Here is a 21,844-nt window from a genome sequence, read left to right on the forward strand (position 1 = left end):
TAAAGTCATTCACTTGTCATGGACATTAGAGTTAAAAAAGTAAGTGCTAGTCCCGACTTTGACAAAGACAATATAAAAAGGGAAGTTTAATGAGAAGACTGGCAGATAGGGTAATCCATCCTGGTCTTCCAGAGGGAAAGGTTAATAGCTTAAGTGTTCGGAGCTCTTAACAGAAGAAAAAGCGACCTGCCACTTACTGTCTGGGACAGCCTAATGGCTAACTTAATTTTCCATCTGCGGATCAGGACAGGTTTGGTTCACCTCCCAGTGATGTGGGCCATGAGGACAGCAACAGACTAGAGTCAGTGGGAGGCCAGACCATGATTAGACCCGTATATAGAGGGCAGCATTTCATATCCCTCATCTTCATACTTCTGCTCATGTCATCCAATTATAATTTTTGTATGAAAAAGCAGAATATGCATTGTAAAATGTGTCCTCTGGTTTTCCATCCACACCCAAAGGGATTTCCAGGAGGGTGACCTTTTAAACCCTAGTGGTGGAAACAGATGGTGATTTAAGGTCTCTGTGCACCAAGATGAATGCCCTACTGACCTCATAACCTTTAATTATGTTCATTTACTGTCAATAGTAGTAGCACTTTGGAAAATAGATTGTGTTACATAACAATTATTTGTTTGCTGGTGAGGCCAACAGCCAACAATAATTGGCAGTTTTGCTCCCACTGTCTAACATGTCCTCCCTGCAATTTTGAGGGAATTTTATGTTTGTATGTTTGCGTACAGTCTGCATCTGTGTGTGTGTGTGTGTGTGTGTGTGTGTGTGTGTGTGTGTGTGGGTGTGTGTGGTGTGTGTGTGTGTGTGTGTGTGTGTGTGTGTGTGTGTGTGTGTGTGTGTGTGTGTGTCACAAGGGTTATCAGGCATCAGCATTCCTCTGTGTCAGATGTTAGCCTTAGCATCCATGATGACACAGCAAATGTCTTGTCCTGTCATGGCAGCCAGCGGCCATTTGACTCAAACCTGACAGATGTGTCCCCCTTTAAGCACAGCAAAGTCACTAACAAATAGCTCTCTGATGAATTTAGATAGATACACTCAGAAAGAAAAGTTGCAAATAATTGTCACTGTAGTGGTACCCTGTAAGTTACCCCAGTTCGTACCTTAAAAGAGCCAATAGTGTACATTAGGGGACAAGATATTACATGTTTTACATATAGTCCACAGGTACAAATGTGTAACTTTAGAAAAGTACACATTTGCGTTTTTAGGGTACCACCACAGTGACAAAGTCATTTGTTCCTTCTCCATACCAACCAAGTCCCTCACGTGTACACACCTCTCCACCATTCCACTCCTGACATCAGTGTAGTGAATTCGGGGGTAGCCCGACTGGGACTCGAGCCTGGGTCCAGTGACTGTCAAGCCAACACCTTAACTATTACACCAAGAGAATTGTATCTCTTGACAAGGATGCTCAGTGTTGAGTTATAGACGCTATAATATTAGTTATAGGTCTTTATTGGCACATGCTTTTATTTAATCATTTATAAAGACTTCAGAACTGTCAGAGGACATGCTCAAACTAATTCCTATTCGATTCCAGCAGGAGTTAAGATATCCAACAGTGCAAATGTTTTATCACCCGCAACCTGAATGACTGTCAGGGTTAAGAACATTGATAAAGGAGACTACCTAAACCCTTTTAAAATGGAACAACCATTTCAGTAACAGATGCCATAAATCTAACTAAATTATTGAATTAGTTTAGAAAAATGTATTTTATTTATCTTTGTGTAGCATAATCAATCAATGTACATGCAAAAATAAGATATTAAAAACAATCATTAAAAAAAATTACCTGCAGTAGAGCATGCTGGGAATATGAAATACTCCTGAATCAATACTAGAAATGTTACACTGAAAAACCAATACTAGTTAACACTGGCCAATTTTTCTGTGTACAGCCAACCTTATGGTACACATGTGATTTTTTTAGGGTACCACTACAATGAGAACGCCCCTTAGTTCCCTCTAAGTGGCAAGAATGTAGTGTACCCTACATATGTAGTGTAGCTTTCTTCATACATTTTGTAGATTTTCTGCTAAGCAAAGGTACTGATCAGTAACATCAAGAATCATTAGTGCACACATGAAGGTACACAAAATACGTTTGTACCCTGGGAAACAGAAATGTACCTTCACCCTTATGTTGAGAGTGCGAGTGTGATGATTGTACCTTTTTTATATTCGAAGTATTCGATAAATAAAATGTACACTGTAATAAAATGTACACTGTTAATTCCAAATAACCTTTGGTTTAACAGAACATTACTGTAAAGTTTACCTTAAAAACGTACAGGATTTTTTTATACAGTGTACCATTATACTGGATTATCCACACATCAGTGGCGGTCTTGCCTTTTAACCCCTGTGCGGCCTCATCCAGCGAAAAATCATATCGCCATTAGCATAACAACATTTTATAATTTTTTTTGTCCATTTTTTTTCTCCAAATTATATCGTTTTATAGATACACCTCTCCTGAATCGAACCACGTTGTCCGATTTCAAAAAGGCTTTACAGCAAAAGCAAAACATTAGATTATGTTAGAGGAGTATATCGTAAAAGTAGCCACATAGCCATTTTCCGACCAACCACATGCATCACAAATAACCAAAAAACAGCTAAATGCAGCACTAACCTTTGACAATCTTCATCAGATGACACACCTAGGACATCATGTTACACAATACATGCATTCTTTTGTTCGATAAAGTTCATATTTATATATAAAAACAGCATTTTACATCGGTGCGTAACGTTGACTAACTATTTTCCCTCAAATGCATCCGATGAAACAGAGCTACAATTTACTAAATTACTATTCGAAAACATTTTTAAAATGTAATATTGTCATTCTAAGATTTATAGATGAATATCTCTTGAAAGCACCTGTAATGCCAGATTTAAAATTAACTTTACTGGGTAATCATACTTTGCGATGAAAGGGGATGCGATACTCTGAAAAATAGGCTAACGTTACAGGTCAGCGACATCTTGGAACAATCGCATATCACATCTAGTCTTGTATACTATTGTCAATAATCCCTTACCTTTGGTTGTCTTCATCAGAAAGCACTTCCAGGAATCCCAGGTCCACAACAAATGTATTTTCGTTCGAAAAAATGACTCCTTTATGTTCCAAGAGCTTGTTCTTGTTAACGCGTCTGAAGGCTGATCCAAATGCTCCGTCGGCCGCGGGACAGCCATTTCAAGAAAATGCATTTTTTTCCCATTTAGATTCGTTCAAACATGTCAAACGTTGTATAACATAAATCTTCAGGGCGTTTTTCAACAAGTGAGCCAATAAGATTCAAGGAGGATGATTGCATTGACTTTCAAAACGTTTCGAAAGGGGAGGGAAGCCAGGGCCGCCGGCGTCATAATGGTGATGGCCCTCCTCATGTGACCAATTTCAACAGCGTCTCATTCATTCAGTTTTCACAGTAGGAGACTCAAACCACTTTGTAAAGACTGGGGACATCTAGTGGAAGCAATAGGAAGTGCTCAATGAACCATAGCTCACGGTGTGATTAATAGGCAACGTGATGAAGTTGAGTTCGCAATTCAGAATTCCACTTCCTGTTTCGATCTGTCTCGGGGTTTTGACTGCCATATGAGTTCTGTTATACTCACAGACACCATTCAAACAGTTTTAGAAACTTTAGGGTGTTTTCTATCCACAAGTATTAATTATATGCATATCCTAGCTTCTGAGTTTGAGTAGTAGGTCGTTTAAAATGGGCACAATTTTTTTTTCAAAATGCGCTGTGGCGCCCCCTATCCTAGGCGAACGTCAAGAGGTTAAGCATATTCTATGACTGTCATTCATATTCCATTCACCCAGCTCAATGTAGCATGGATAGGTTTAGGATACTTACTACAATCTAATAATCTAATACAGCAGGTCAGCCACCAGGGAGAGACTCGTCGAATTGATGGCTCCATCTGCTGGACGTGCCAGGTCTAACTACGATGGACTCAAACGGGAGATACTCAGCTGCTACGGGTACAGCCTGGCCCATCACGCTCAACTATTCCACGACTGGAGGTTCGTAGCCAACGCATCACCCCGAGCCCAGATGAGTGACCTACTGCGTGTCACCAGGGGATGGCGCCTAACTGGCGTATCCACCCTCTCCATCCTAGACAAAGTGGTCTTGGATTGCTTCCTATGGGCACTACCCCACGACATGAAGAGGGCCGCGAGTCTATGCGCACCCCAGACCTTGGAGGGCCTCCTGGAAGCAGTGAAGACGCATCCGAACACTCAGGCCCTGCTGAGTGGGAGCCGGGCCGAGTCGCGACCCGTTCGAGGAGTCGGAAGGACAGCCCCACTGCTGTGTACCCCGAACCGACAGTCAGCAGGGTCAAAGGACCGTATACCCGTGGAGAGACAGCTGGGGTAAGGCCGATCCGCCACCGATGACCCCAGGTAGATGGAGACCAAAGGAGGTGTTTTGAGTGTGGCGCCCGGGGGCACACTGCCAGGAATTGCCCGGCTCAAGAGGAGTCGATGCCATCAGCAAGCCCCGGAGGTGAGGTGGGTCACGCAGTGAACTATGTGGTAGGGAATGTGGTAGGGAGATTAGCATGTGGTAGGGAGATTAGCGAATGTGGTAGGGAGATTGTGGTAGGGAGATTAGCATTTCCTGTGTTCACGGGGACACAAAGCGATATCCAACCGTATGGGCCAACATCGTGACGCCACAAGGGAACTGTCAGATGATGGTGGGTGCAGTACCAGAGTTGCCGATACCTCTTCTAGTGGGACGAAGTTGTCCGCTGTTCGAGGCCCTGTGGGGGCACGTGCGGAGGAAGAAGGTACGATCTGGCCGAAAACGAGAGCGAGGACGACCCATCGCCTGTGCAGCCCGGAAGCAAACGTTTGATCAACCTGTATCTACGGGTCCGGAGATGGAGGGGGTGCTGGAACCCGAACGCCCTGGGGAACCATGGGAGGAAGAGCCCAGTCTCCCCCTCCTCGATTTCGAGGGGCCAGTCGAGACACCCCCTGGGGGCCAACTGAAGGGACAATTCGGGACGGCCCAGTGGGAAGATCCTAACTTGATAGCCGCCGCAGCCCAAGTGATAGCGGTGGATGGACAGCTACTTCCGGGGGTGAGTGACTGGCGGTACCCCCATTTCCAAATCAAGAATAACCTTTTGTATCAGGTGTCGCGCCAACAGGGGGAACTTCGAGAGGTATTGTTGCTGCCCCGACGGTACGTGGGAACCGTTCTTCAGCTGGCCCACACCCACCTGTTGGGGGTGCACCGGGGAATGGAGAAGACCAGGGAACGGATCGCCGCCCGGTTCCACTGGCCCAGGATGAGGAGGACCGTGGAAGATTACTGTCGCAGCTGCCCGGAGTATCAAATGACTGCCCCAAAGGCACACTTCTGACACACACTGGTCCCCCTACCGATCATTGGGGTGCCCTTTGAACGCATCGCCATGGACATAGTGGGACCCCTGGTAAAAACAGCACGGGGACACCGGTACATCCTGGTAATAGTGGACTATGCCACCCGGTATCTCGAGGCCATTCCCCTACGGGCGGCGGTATCCAAGGGAATCGCTGGGAGCTGTTCCACCTCTTTAGCCAGGTGGGCAACCCGAACGAGATCCAGACAGACCAAGGTACTGAGTTTATGTCCCGCCTAATGAAAGATTTGTGTGCTCTCCTGCAGATCAAGCTGATCCGGGCCTCCGTCTTCCACCCGCAGACGGATGGGCTTGTCGAGCGGTTCAATAAAATGCTCAAACAAATGCTGCAGAAGGTCATCGAGCAGGGTGGGAAGAACTGGGACCAGCTACTACCCCACCTAATGTTCTCAATCCGAGAAGTACCCCAGTGCTCCACTGGGTTTTCCCCTTTCGAACTCCTCTACCTGAGGAGGCCCCGAGGCCTACTGGACCTCGCCAAGGAGGTGTGAGAAGCCCAACCAACACCCTTACGCAGCGTGGTAGAGCACGTGGAGATGACGAGGGAGCGGATGACAGCCATATGGCCAGTTGTGAGGGAACATATGGAGAAGGCCCAACGCGCCCAAGCCCAGGTCTACAATCGAGGAGCCCAGCCCCGAGAATTTCAAGTGGGAGACAGGGTGTTGGTCTTGATCCCCATGGCCAAAAGTAAGTTTCTGGCAACATGGCACGGGCCATACGAGGTTATCGAGAAGCTGGGACCTGTCAATTACCGCGTACGGCAGCAGGGGAGATGGAAACTCCAACAGATTTACCACGTGAACCTGTTGAAGAAGTGGCATGAGAGGACAGCCTTGGCCGTGTTATGGTCGGGACCGAGGACGCCAACGGTACCAGTGGTGGTCCCGAGCAATGAGGACCTTGACACAGCCCAGAAGCAAGTGGTCAGGGAGCTCGTCGATCGGAACACGGTGGTGTTCTCCGAGAAGCAGGGCTGCACGACTCTCATTGAACACCACATCCGTACCCGGCCTGGGGAAACGGTTCGAAAGAGGCCATATCAGATTCCGGAGACACGAAGGAAGGCCGTGAAACAGGAAGTGGAGGCTATGCTGAGCATGGGGGTCATTGAAGAGTCTCACAGTGCATGGTGCAGCCCCATCATGTTGGTGCCCAAACCGGACGGTAGCCTGCGCTTCTGTAATGATTTCCAGGGTGTGAATGACATAAGCTTGTTCGACGCCTACCCCATGCCGAGGGTGGATGAGCTCATTGACCAATTGGGAAAGGCCCGGCACATCAGCACCCTTGACCTAACCAAAGGATATTGGCAGGTACCGTTGGCAGCCTCCTCCCGGGAGAAGACAGCGTTTTCAACACTAGATGGATTGTATCAGTACCGGGTGCTCCCATTCGGTCTCCACGGAGCCCCTCCCACATTCCAGCAACTGATTTAACAAAGTGCTTCGACCCCTCCAGCAGTACGCAGTGGCCTATTTGTATGATATCATCATCCACAGCCAAGGTTGGGAAGAGCACCTGACGCGCCTCCAGGCAGTGCTGGACGCGATCAGACAAGCCGGGTTGACCGCGAACCCCAAGAAATGCAAACTAGTGTTCGAGGAGGTGGAGTACCTGGGGTATTTGATCGGTCGGGGGAACGTCAAGCTCCAGGAGAGGAAGATTCAGGCAGTACGTGACTGGCCCGTTCCACTCACCAAGACACAGGTCAAGTCCTTCCTGGGACTGGCAGGATACTATAGCCGGTTTACCCCCAACTTTGCGGCTATAGCTTCCCCCTCACTGATCTAACCAGGACCCGCCTCCCGAAAACAGTGAAATGGATGGACGAGACAGAAGCGGCGTTCAGCTGCCTGAAGGAAGCGCTGCGCTCTCATCCGATTCTCATAATGCCGATTTCCAGGTGCCGATGGTGGTCCAGACGGATGCATGTGATACGGGACTAGGGGCCATTCTGTCCCAGATACACAAGGAAGGGAGGAGCACCCCATCATGTACATCAGCCGAAAGCTGAAACCTAGAGAAAAAAAGTACTCTATTGTTGAGAATACTCTCAAGTATTACCTGTTAGGTACCCACTTCACCCTGGTCACGGACCATGCTCCCCTGGTCTGGATGGCCAGGGGAAAGGACACAAACGATCGTGTCACCAGGTGGTTCTTGTCCCTTCAACGCTTCTCTTTTTCTGTTCTGCACAGGTCAGGGGCGAAGCATGGAAATGCGGATGCCCTATCGAGAAGGGAGTATGTCCCCTCCCCGACAGACCTGGGGGGGGGGGGGGGGGGCATACAGCAGGTCAGCCACCAGGGGGAGACTCGTCGAGGCCTGGTGACAGACGGAGTATACATCACGAGGCGATGGCTCCATCCGCTGGACGTGCCAGGTCTCGACGGGATCTCCGGCCAGGATTAATTGGGGCTGATTGGGGATTTGTGAGTAATCAATGGCTGATTGCTCACCAGCTGTACAAGTCCCATAAATCTGCCAGAAGGACAGCACATGGGGGAAAGACTGGGGGAATAAAGGACTCCCGTATAGTTGGGGACGGTACCACAGGTAACAGGAGGGAGTTCAGTTTTTGATCCCCACAGGATACAGCAAGACCCGGAGCCCAGAAGACGCTATCCCGGAGAGGGTCTCTTGGGGGAGACCTATTCTTTTCTTTTGGACTTTTATTTTAATAAACACCTTTGAAACTGAGCTAATCCTACTCTGTCCGTGTTTGATCTGTGTAAACATTTTGACCCAACCCCCTGGTCTGCCACAATATGGATGAGGGATGACCGAGCAGCATAGGCAAGATGCAATAGATGGTATAAAAATGCAGTATATACATATGGAATGAGTAATGCAAGATATGTTACCATTATTAAAGTGGCATTATTAAAGTAACTAGTGATCAATTTATTAAAGTGGCCAATGATTTCAAGTCCGTATGTAAGCAGCCATGTTAGTGATGGCTGTTTAACAGTCTGATGGCCTTGAGATAGAAGCTATTTTTCAGTCCCTTGGTCCCTGCTCGGTCCCATGTTTTTGACTCCAACCTAAGTGTATGTAAACCTCCGACTTCAACTGTATATAGTTTTATCTAAAAATAATACCTTTTTTGTTTTGCTATTTTTATTTTCATGAAATTCACTGAGGAGGATGGTCCTCCCCTTCCTGCTCTGAGGAGCCTCCACTGCCACACATGTACCCTAAAAGGAACCAAACAGTACCATGTGAGACCACTATGTGTACCTCTGAAGGTACGTTATGTGTATTTAAATATTTTTGTAATCCAGGCGGCAGGGTAGCCTAGTGGTTAGAGCGTTAGACAAGTAACCAAAAGGTTGTAAGATCTAATCCCCGAGCTGACAAGGTCAGAATCTGTTATTCTGCTCCTGAACAAGGAACTTAACCCACTAGGCTGTCATTGAAATTAAGAATGAATTCTTAACTAGTTGAATGAAGGTAAAAATACTGTACTCTAACCATAGTTTTTTTGGAGTGTGTACGGCACAGTCAGACCACAGCTCCCAGCACCATGAAAGTGTTATTTTCACAACAAAGTGAATTATTTAAAGTCATATATATATATATGTATATATATATATATTTTTTTTTTCACCTTTATTTAACCAGGTAAGCTAGTTGAGAACAAGTTCTCATTTACAACTGCAACCTGGTCAAAATAAAGCTAAGCAGTGCGACAGAAACAACAACACAGAGTTACACATGGAATAAACAAGCGTACAGTCAATAACACAATAGAAAACAAAGAAAGTCTATATACAGTGTGTGCAAATGGCATGAGGAGGTAAGGCAATAAATAACATACAGAATTTCACAACTCTATTAGATCATTAGCATTATCTACTGAAAAACCAAATCACAGAATATGATATGGCACAGGTAATTAAATGGTAAAAGGAAAAGCTACTTATAGACCTAGGGTGTTACTCAATATACATGCTACCATGCTCCACATTCTCATGCTCCGAGTTCCTTCTCCGATGATGTTCTCGATTATGTTCTTGTGAGGACGAGAGTGTGGAGAATGCATAAAACATTACATTTCAGAAGTACTCACACTCCCCTTACTGTATTAGCTCACACTGCAACTCCCAATTCACTTAACCTTCTTCCAGCCTGGACAATGGCAACAATAAACAAAACAAGATATACACAAAGCAAAGCTTACTTCATAATTATCAGTTAAATATGTGAATTGTAATAATCTAGCTAGCCAGCTAGATGAACAGGCCAAATGACCTAAAACTAAGAATATGCAAGGTAGATGTAATGTAAACTCACCCCATTCCGTTCAAATGTGCGCAACTGCGACATTCAAACGAGGCTGCAAAGAAAACTAATGGGACTGTAGCGACTGTGTTGACTTCAAAATCTGGGGTGTGAACTACGTTTCTATTCAAGTGTTGATCGACATGGTAATGGCTCAATAGTATTGGAGAAAAGTTCAAAAAACTGACCCTCCGTTACATCGTGACGTGTCATGCCGTAACATACAGCACGCATAAAGCAACTATTTCTGTCTTACAATCTCTCTCCACCAGGTGTAGCACTTCTCTCATCGTTTAAAAACAAGAAATGGACAGTGACGGCGGTAAGGGGGATACCTAGTCATTTTTTGCGTCATCACTGCAAGCGATCATGACTCTCAAAAGCCACTGTTAACTTCTGAAGATCACTTTAGCACCGCCCTAAAAACCCGATTCAAATTCGACACAAACCTTCAAATAGGTATGCAATGACACATTATATAAACTCTTTATAGTGTTTTATTTACATTTTAGAGGCGATAAGGTGATAAGTTGGACAGATCGAGTGAAAAAAAGCAATTTCCTCACACAACATCTCTCCTTCTCACTATCACGCATTAGTTTTGCTTCTCCACCCGGCATTTTTAAAAAGACCCGATGGAGCTTATTGCCTTCTTGAATCATGCAGAAACGGGCAGCGTGGAGGTCTCGTCATGGATTTTGTTGGAAAGGGGAGAAATTGAGCTTTACAGTGGTATTGACATTACAGTTGATCTGGAAGTATTACGTTTTTTGGGCGCTAAAATAAGGTCAATTGTACAGACCAAGGCGATGTACAAAAGTGAGTGAGTTTACGTTACATTTATGTGGGTAACTACCAATTCTTTGTGACTAGTTAGCTAGCCAGTTAGCCCTATTGACTTACTATGGACTTAGCTACCCATTCACTGAACCGTCTTTCAGCCAGGACAATGTCAATAGAGACTAAACACAATATGTACAAAGCAAACATTTTACTTTATAATTATTAGCTAGCTATGTGTGAATCGTAATAATGTAGCTAACCAGGTAGTTTAACAGGAAAAAAATGATCTAAAACTAGTATTATGCATGGTAGAAGTCAATTATTCTTGGGTAGCTAGCTAACAATTCTTCTTGGCTAGCTAACTGTGGTATCTAGCCAGTTAGCCCTATTGACATATTATGGGCTTGCAATCCATGGTACGTAGGCAGGTAAACATGCCAAAATGAATACAGCATGTATTGATTAACATATTAAGATAAATGTAGTAAGGAAACATAAGTTGTGAATAGGCAACATTTCATTCTGAAGTGTATTTTCTCTCACTTCAGCTCAAATAATGGCCTCCATTGATTTCAAGAAGTGTTGCAAAGTTTTTACGTGGTTCCGTCATATTTCTTTACATACTTTCCATTGAAACTTGCATCGATGCATGCTTCAAAATATGTACCAATGAAGTACGCATTCGAGAAGTGCCCTCTGTGCTCCCTTTCGCATACTTTGACTTGGACTCATACTGCGACCCTCCCATGCTCCAATTTACATGCTTGGAGCCCAACAGTATGCATTTTGAGAAACACCCCTATTGTGGTTTAAACCACCCTGGTGATGTTCGTTTGAAAGACCTCTGAGATAACTTTTCAATTAGGATAATTGGTGGGAATTTGTTGACACATCTGACGGTGGGGGGGAATTTACCAATACACCTTGCAAGTTCTCTGTGCTGTGTTCCAATGCTTCTCTCTCTAGAAGGTGCTGTTGTCTCTGATAAGATTATGTAAGATGAGAGAGCGAGATAGAGAGCAGAGAGACTAGCTACAAGCCTGACAGGATCAATTCGGACTGTGCTCAGCCGGCAATTACTCAACACAGCCAACATGAAGCAGCAGAGTTTAATTTACACCAACCTAACCAACAAAGGAGAGGAGCAAGCCAGGTCTGTACTGTATGTCTGAAGCGGGGTTCTCTTAGTGGGCCTGGCACAGTGGTACTGCAGCAGTCTGATTAGGATAGTTTCAAGGTCATGTCCGTAGAAAGCTGTCATAGAGACCATGGTCTTCAAGTTGTAGGTATACCTGCATGGTAGACAGTAAAGATAGATATTAACAACTGATTCTACAACATTGATGCTGATAGCCTTTCAGTCATTTTTATATAGTGATGAAGTTGGACATGGAATCTGTGGTCTAATGCAAGACCATTTAGCTGGGATGATACTGCATCAGCAGCATTCTCAAATCAGATAAAAGTTTATTGGTTGTGTATACTGTTTAGCAGATGTTATAGCAGGTGCAGTGAAATGTGTATGTTACGAGCTCCTAACAGTCCAGTAAAATGTCAAACAAGTACAAAAATAATAAACTAGAAACACGAACTCAAGATTGTCAGAACGTATCCAATTAACAACCCAAATAGCACTGTATGAGTAATCCAAATGCTACCTATGTGTATGTACACCAAAAATATATAGTAAGAATGATAGTACAGAAGTAGATATGTATCTACAGTATATGGAGAAGTGTGAGAGCTCATACAGTTGGTGAACAGTGCATTGCCATCTGTTGCATGCCACTGACATATGCCATAGGGCCATAATACATCTGGTGTCAGCCACTGATTTACTATTCAGACTTGACACATACCATCATAACATGGATGAATGACTGACAACATCATTGTCTGTTAAATACCACAGGCTAACACTACATAATGTCTCCTGACTGAGACAAGTCTTAACTGCTTGCCTGGCTTCAGGTGCTACATAAATTGTTGCTCACAAACTGCTTACACCTTTAAGGTAATTTGTCTTACTTTAAAGTAAAGCTTACAATATCAAACAACACTGCACACATTGTAAAAGGCCAGCAGAACACAAACATTGTCCCTCAAGCATCAATGAGCTACAACACAGACTAATCATATTTACACGGTTTAGGCTTCTTAACATATGTTTCAACATGTATTGGTTTGCTTGAACATTACATGGGAATACTATATGGGCAGTGTGGCAAGACTTTGACATGTTTTGTGTGTGTGTGTGGGTACAAAGAGGAAAAATGTGAAGCTTTGATGGGATATTAAAATGTAGCATATTTTTGTGCTAATCCAGTATTTCTGATACCCAGCCTCAGCACCCTGATCCTACTTGAAGGGCCAAAAGAGCCCATTCTCAACACAAATGTTACACATCAAATATTTACCAGTGAGCCTCTATGATCAGCTCACGCAATACATCCAACAGTCTGGCCTCATTTAATTGCAGTCTGTCAGCTCAAGTAAGGATCATTCCACAGATGGAGACTTCAGAAATTCATGAGGCAAAGTTACTGATGTTTTTCAGAATCAGTAGATGTTGTGACCCCCACCCCAAAAAAAGCTTTGCCTTCTTTTCACATTAAATAGTCGGGAAAACATTATGAACTTGATCAGCTTGATGTACTTTTTTATGACACATTTTCAAGAAAAAAAATGGGTTCACACAGCATACAGTTGATGTCGGAAGTTTATATACACCTTAGCCAAATACATTTAAAAACTCCGTTTTTCACACTGCCTGACATTTAATCCTAGAAAGAATTCCCTGTTTTAGGTCAGTTAGGATCACCACTTTATTTTAAGAATATGAAATGTCATAATAATTGTAGAGAGAATTATTTATTTCAGCTTTTATTTGTTTAATCACATTCCCAGTAGGTTAGAAGTTTACAAACACGCAATTAGTATTTGGTAGCATTGCCTTTAAAATGTTTAACTTGGGTCAAACGTTGCGGGTAGCCTTCCACAGGCTTCCCACAATAAGTTGGGTGAATTTTGGCCCATTTCTCCTGACAGAGCTTGTGTAACTGAGTCAGGTTTGTAGGCTTCCTTGCTCGCACACGCTTTTTCAGTTCTGCCCACATATCATCTATAGGATTGAGGTCAGGGCTTTGTGATGGTCACTTCAATACCTTGACTTTGTTGTCCTTAATCCATTTTGCCACAACTTTGGAAGTATGCTTGGGGTCATTGTCCATTTGGAAGACCCAAGCTTTAACTTCCAGACTGATGTCTTGAGATGTTGCTTCAATATATCCACATAATTTCCCTTCCTCATGATGCCATCTAGTTTGTGAAGTGCACCAGTCCCTCCTGCAGCAAAGCACTCCCACAACATGATGCTGCCACCCCCGTGCTTCACGGTTTGGATGGTATTCTTTGGCTTGCAAGCCTCCCCCTTTTTCCTCCAAACATATGGCCAAACAGTTCTATTTTTGTTTCATCAGACCAGGACATTTCTCCAAAAAGTATGATCTTTGTCCCCATGTGCAGTTGCAAACCGTAGTCTGGCTTTTTATTGGCAGTTTTGGAGCAGTGGCTTCTTCCTTGCTGAGCGGCCTTTCAGGTTATGTCGATATAGGACCCATTTTACCTTGGATATAGATACTTTTTTACCTGTTTCCTCCAGCATCTTCACAAGGTACTTTGCTGTTGTTCTGTGATTGATTTGCACTTTTCGCACCAAAGTACATTCATCTCTAGGAGACAGAACGCGTCTACTTCCTGAGCGGTATGACAGCTGCGTGGTCCCATGGTGTTTATACTATGTACTGTTGTTTGTACAGATGAACGCGGTACCTTCAGGCGTTTGGAAATTTCTCCCAAGGATGAACCAGACTTGTGTAGGTCTACAATATTTTCTGTTGTCTTGGCTGATTTCTTTTGATTTTCCCATGATGTCAAGCAAAGAGGCACTGAGTTTGAAGGTAGGCCTTGAAATACATCCACAGGTACAACTCCAATTGACTCAAATGATGTAAATTAAATCAGAAGCTTCTAAAGCCATGACATTATTTTCTGGGATTGTCCAAGCTTTTTAAAGGCACAGTCAACTTAGTGTATGTAAACTTGTGACCCACTGGAATTGTGATACAGTGAATTATAAGTGAAATAATCTGTCTGTAAACAATTGTTGGAAAAATTACTTGTGTCATGCATAAAGTAGATGTCCTAACCGACTTGCCAAAACTATAGTTTGTTAACAAGAAATTTGTGGAGTGGTTTATAAACTAGTTTTAATGACTCCAACCTAAGTGTATGTAAACTTCCGACTTCAAATGTATATTCTAAATGTAGCCCATTCCTATTTGGGTAACCCTGCTTGAGGTTCCTTTTCCAGGAAAAGACCACAGGTTCAAGAGCCAATTAGAGCCCCAGCTGTGTTGTTTCCACTGTGCAATAATGGATCATGTGACAAATGTGAGATCAGGGAGTGCATGCGACACATTTCTACATCAGGCACAAGTTCCCACAGCTCCCAATGAATAAATGAAGCGATCTCTGCTCTGTGAGTAGACACATTATTAGCCCAGAGTAGGTGGAGGAGATGGGGGGTGAAGAGAAGGCTGGACCGAAGGATAGTTGCATACTGAGAAGCAGCCCTCCGTGGGCATTTCGATGGATTAATTTACTCTGCATTATTAACAGATTTCCCCCAGGGAGGCATGTTGTCTTAGATCAGATTAATAAAGTCATTAGAGGTAGACATATGTCTTCAATTACTTTATTTTCTCCAATTAGCTAAGTCAAATGGGAGTTTTAGATGTTGTTACAGTATGAAGAGAAAACTGTGGGAATACAATGCAGTGCTGTCTTATTGGAGGAGTGCTTTCTCATGCACATCATGAATAAAACATAAGAATAAAGTCCCAGGTGGTCGTGAGCATGCCATGCTACAGCGGAGTTCACTCACCCAAGACCACACTGTAAACATGTGAAGTCAAAGTTGTCTGAGCAAAACTAGCAGATTTTCCCACTCTACAAAGAGCTGGATTTTCAGTATAGTGAGATATGTAAAGATGCAGAGGAAGACACAACCATACAGGAAAATATGAACAGAGAATGTAAAAAGCAGCAACATCATAACCACCACTTAACAACCGACAGGCCATTAATCTTTTAATCAAACAACTCCTTTTCATTGGTACACCATGCTACTCTTACCACCACTATCTATTCCAAACAAACAGTCCTTAAGATTGAAGTTATACAGTGAGGGAAAAAAGTATTTGATCCCCTGCTGATTTTGTGCGTTTGCCCACTGACAAAGAAATGATCAGTCTATAATTTTAATGGTAGGTTTATTTGAACAGTGAGAGACAGAATAACAACAAAAAAAATCCAGAAAAACGCATGTCAAAAATGTTATAAATTGATTTGCATTTTAATGAGGGAAATAAGTATTTGCTGCTAACCTTCTACCTGCATGTTAAATGTGCATGCAGATGGAAAAAAATCTCTAGACCACCTTTACTCCACACACAGAGATGCGTAAAAAGCTCTCCCTCGCCTTCCATTTGGCAAATCTGACCATCATTCTATCCTCCTGATTCCTGCTTACAAGCAAAAACAAAAGCAGGAAGCACCAGTGACTCAGTCTATAAAAAAGTGGTCAGATGAAGCAGATGCTTAGCTACAGGACTGTTTTGCTAGCACAGACTGGAATATGTTCCGGGATTCTTCCGATGGCATTGAGGAGTACTCCACATCAGTCCCTGGCTTCATCAATAAGTGCATCGATGACGTTGTCCCCACGTTGACTATATGTACATACCCCAACCAGAAGCCCTGGATTACAGGCAGTTAAAAGGTAGAGCTGCCACTTTCAAGGAGCTGGACGCTAACCCCGAAGCTTATAAGAAATCCCGCTATGCCCTCCGACAAACCATCAAACAGGCAAAGCGTCAATACAGGACAAAAATTGAATCATTCTATACTGGCTCCGATGCTCGTCGGATGTGGCAGTGCTTGCAAACTATTACAGACTGCAAAGGAAAGCACAGCCGCGAGCTGCCCAGTGACATGAGCCTACCAGACAAGCTAAATTATTTCTATGCTCGCTTCGAGGAAAGCAACACTGAAGCATGTATGAGAGCATCAGCTGTTCCGGATGACTGTGTGATCATGCTCTCCATAGCCGATGTGAGCAACACCTTTAAACAGGTCAACATTCACAAGGCTGCAGGGCCAGACAGATTACCAGGACGTGTACTCCGAGCATGCACTGACCAACTGGCAAGTGTCTTCACTGACATTTTCAAACTGTCCCTGACTGAGTCTGTAATACCAGCATGTTTCAAGCAGACCACCATAGTTCCTGTGCCCAAGAACACTAAGGTAACCTACCTAAATTACTACTGACCCGTAGCACTCACATCTGTAGTCATGAAGTGCTTTAAAAGGCTGGTCATGGCTCACATCAACACCATTATTCCGGATACCCTAGACCCACTCCAATTTGTATACTGCCCAACATATCCACAGATGATGCAATCTCTATTGCACTCAACACTACCCTTTCCCACCTGGACAAAAGGGAAACCTATGTGAGAGTGATATTCACTGACTACAGCTCAGCATTCAACACCATAGTGCCCTCAAAGCTCATCACTAAGCTAAGGACCCTGGGACTAAACACATCCCTCTGCAACTGGATCCTGGACTTCCTGACAGGCCGCACCCAGGTGGTAAGGGTAGGTAACAACACATCCGCCACGCTGATCCTCAACACGGGGGCCCCTCAGGGGTACGTGCTCAGTCCCCTCCTCTACTCCCTGTTCACGCTAGAGGTCGACCGATTATGATTTTTCAACACCGATACCGATTATTGTAGGACCAAAAAAAGACGATACCGATTAATCGAACGATTTTTATATATATATTGGTAATAATGACAATTACAACAATACTGAATTATCAATGAACACTTATTTTAACTTAATATAATACATAAATAAGATATATTTAGTCTCAAATAAATAATGAAACATGTTCAATTTGGTTTAAATAATGTAAAAACACAGTGTTGAAGAAGAAGGTAAAAGTGCAATATGTGCCATGTAAAAAAGTGAACATTTAAGTTCCTTGCTCAGAACATGAGAACATATGAAAGCTGGCGGTTCAATATTCCCAGTTCTTCAATATTCCCAGTTAAGAAGTTTTTGGTTGTAGTTATTATAGGAATTATTACGCGGCGACTATTTCTCTCTATACCATTTGTATTTCATATACCTTTGACTATTGGATGTTCTTATAGGCACTTTAGTATTGCCAGCCTAATCTCGGGAGTTAGGCTGGAGTTAGGCTGAAGTCAAACAGCGCTGTGCTTCAAGCATTGCTAAGAGCTGCTGGCAAACGCAGTAAAGTGCTGTTTGATTGAATGCTTACGAGCCTGCTGCTGCCTACCACCGCTCAGTCAGACTGCTCTATCAAATAACAAATCATAGACTTAATTATAATATAATAAACACAGAAATACGAGCCTTTGGTCATTAATATGGTCAAATCCGGAAACTACCATTTTGAAACAAAACGTTTATTCTTTCAACAAACTATCATGGTCCAAGCACGCTAAGACAGTCGTGAAGAGGGAACAACAAAACCTATTCCCCCTCAGGAGACTGAAAAGATTTGGCATGAGTCCTCAGATTCTCAAAAAGTTCTACAGTTGCACCATCAAGAGCATCCTGATGGGTTGCATCACTGCCTGGTATGGCAACTGCTCGGCCTCTGACCACAAGGCACTACAGAGGGTAGTGCGTACGGCCGAGTATATCACTGGGGCCAAGCCTCCCGCCATCCAGGACCTCTATACCAGGCAGTGTCAGAGGAAGGCCCTAAAAATGTCAAAGACTCCAGCGAGCCTGGTCATAGACTGTACTCTCTGCTACCGCACGGCAAGTGGTACCGGAGCGCCAAGTCTAGGTCCAAAAGGCTTCTTAACAGCTTCTACCCCCAAGTCATAATACTCCTGAACAGCTAATCAAAGGGCTACCCAGATCCCTCTTTTACTCTGCTGCTACTTTCTGTTTATTATGTACTCTCTGTTTATTATCTATGCATGGTCACTTTAACTCTTCCTACATGTACACATTACCTCAATTAACTTGATTAACCGGTGCCCCCGCACATTGATTCTGTACCCCCTGTATATAGCCTCGTTATTGTTATTTTACTGCTGCTGTTTAATTATTTGTTACTTTTATTTTATATTTTTTACATATCTATTTTTTATTAACACGTTTTCTTAACTTCTTAAAGCATTGGTAGTTAAGGGCTTGTATGTGAGCATTTCACTGTAAGGTTTACAGCTGTTGTATTCAGCACATGTGACAAATAAAATTTGATTTGATTTGGTGCACAGAAATCTCAGTCTTCTCGATCCTCCAAACAAATTACTCCAGGCAAAAGCAATGGGTCTTTACACTGGAGTCAAAGTAGTCCGCATTGCATTGGAGTGCGTCGAGAAGCTGAGGTGTGACAGCGAGTTCAAAGCCTTTTGGACACAGTTCAGTGCCAGTGGCACTGACGCACAACCAGCTCCAAGCAAACAATGATGTTATTTGAGTACAAATCTCCAGCAATACATGGACACTACAGTAGGCCAGCAGGACTGCGGAGAAGAGACTGAGTGTAAAAAACTGTTATTGGATGCTGTCATCTGTGAAATATCAGAATGATTAGGCAAACGCAACAGTAAACTGTTTGCCCTTGACCCAGAGAGCCATGAATTTCTAGATGTGAAAAAGGTGAAACCACTGCTGGATCTAAGCAAAACAGATTTGGCGAAAGCTGAGTTTAGTGTCGCTTGCCAGTTTTTGCAGACTGAAATCGCCCGCTCTGGTTCCAATGTGATCAAATGGACCCTACTTGATATTCTGCAACGATTCTCTGGGCCTCTCTCAGCTAGGACGACCGTGCTTACTGCACTGACAAATGGATTGACTTTTGGGGCGTCCACAGCTACATGCGAGAACTCATTTTCAAACAAAAGAAGCGTTCTGCACCCAAAGAAAGCTCAACTAATCCAATTGTCATTTGAGGGGATATTAAAAGAAGATTTTGGAGAGAATGGAATGATCGATTACTCAGGAAGTTCCACAAAGCATCAAGCAACAATCTAGCTGGTTGGTTTTGACAAGTATCCTGGTGGTATAGCCAGTAGCATAATTTCAGCAAAAACCTAGGGTATGGACCCATACTGAAGCTTATTTTATGAACATATATTTTAAATACATATATGTAATATATGCACTAATATTTAAAATACATATCTAAATACATGTATTACTTATATATGTCCATATGCAGTGCCTTCAGAGGTTATTCAGACCCCTTGACTTTTTCTACATTTTGTATGTGTAAGAAAATGTAATTAAATGCATGTCAAATGCAATATAAAAAAGGCAAACAGCAAAAACAATTAAGACTCAAAAATGTATTGTTTCCCTTTGTGAGCTCAAAGTCACTGGAAGGTTGCATCTGTACCATCTGAATTTGAAAATAGGGTGTGTAAACAATTTACCCTGAGGATAATGCGACAGAGAGTCAGTGAAAAAAATCCACACAAGATGAAGAATTAAGGGTTAATATGTGACTACCCAATGAGTTCGGGCCACCTGATTTGGTCGGGCTCCACTGTTAGCGCTGGTTATGTCGGCCCCAGTGGCAGGTTAGGTGAATTACAGGTTAGGATAACTCAATTTACAGGTTAGGATAATTAACGTGTCAGGTTAGGTGAAGTCACATGACAGGTTAGGAGAATTAGGTTAAGGTTAGGAAAAGGGTTAGGGTAAGGCTTAGCTACAGTATACCCAGACCAAATCAGGAAACCCAACCTCAAATTGATACTTACGTTGCAGATACCTTAACCTCTGAATGTCTATTTTCAGACACAAATTGACAGCTACCCTGTGGATTATGCAGAGTCAGTGAAACAGTTCAACACAATATGAAGATTAAGGGTTCATGTTCAGGAACTAGCTAGCTAAATGATTCAAAAGACTAATTTACATTGTTTGGGTTCTGTTAGGCAGTTGAGGCTCCAGGCTAGAAGGATCCACTGCAGGGAAAAATATGATTGTTTAGCTAGAAATAATCTAGCTAGCTAGCCAGTTCTAGCTATATTGCTGTCAGAGAAACCAAGCCCTCACTACAAAGCTAGCTAGCTAGCAAGCAAGCAACACATTTAACATTAATTAGCTAGCTTTGACAATCAGATTGTATCTAACACATAGATGACATGTTAACTCAGAGCTTTAATATCCAAAACAATTCTTACCTTGGTCGGTCACAATTCATGCTGTGGTGGCAAGCTAAAGGAGATAGCTAGCTAACTAGCCATCTTCTTTTTTGTTGTCTTTTTTTAATTCTTTATTTTAAATGTCTTTATTTTTATTTTTGCTAGCTACTCGCTGTGTCAGCAAGCTTGGTGAAAAGCTTGGTGAAAACTCTTGCTTGCAGGCATTTGAAGAAAATATTTTCTTCCTTTGTCTCTCTCCAGGTGAAAAAGACATTTTAAATCAATGTTACGATTATATAAATAAAATAAAATACCATTATCCATGAGAAAGATTTTTTTTCAAAATTGCAACGGCTGCTCTCTCAATTGGAGGCGGGGCTTGGGGTGAGGCTCGGGAACGTTTCAAATTGTGATTGACAGCTCAGGAGAAATATGTTCTAGGTTCACGTGTCTCTTTTCGAATTTAACATAGCTAATCTTAATATGTTTCATAAGTGGCAGGTAGCCTCAATAGCTGCATGATGTATATTCAACTTTTGCATGAAAACCTGACTTTGGGAACCTATTGCCAAGGTACCAAAGGTCAATAGACTCAACATTACAATTCGGCATGATACATGTGGCGCAAAAATATATTTAATTAACAGAGATTTTAAATATTTTTTAAATACATATTCTATGATGTGCTCAAGTTATTCATGAATAAATTATGGACATATATGTAAATACATTTTGAATTCTCCCGCATATATGTACATATATTATAACACATAATATTGACTTCCTTAGCCACCAGCTTAGGTTTTCAACTGCCTTGCTTTAGTGTGTAGGGCGCTGTCCCTGGTGATGATATAGCGCAGCGTAGACTTAGTGCCAACCTGTCACTTCTTGGTTAAAACACTCAATGGTCTTGGCATTTGAACTTTGATGTTTGTTGTGATATAGCGTGATATAATCAAAATGTAATATAATTCCAATGCAAGAATCCAAGTATAGCTACATATTGGTATGTTTCAACATAGAAATAGATAC

The sequence above is a fragment of the Salmo salar genome, chromosome 01 (genome assembly GCF_965601325.2).
Source record: "Salmo salar chromosome 01, fSalSal1, whole genome shotgun sequence".
Classification (NCBI taxonomy): Eukaryota; Metazoa; Chordata; class Actinopteri; order Salmoniformes; family Salmonidae; genus Salmo; species Salmo salar.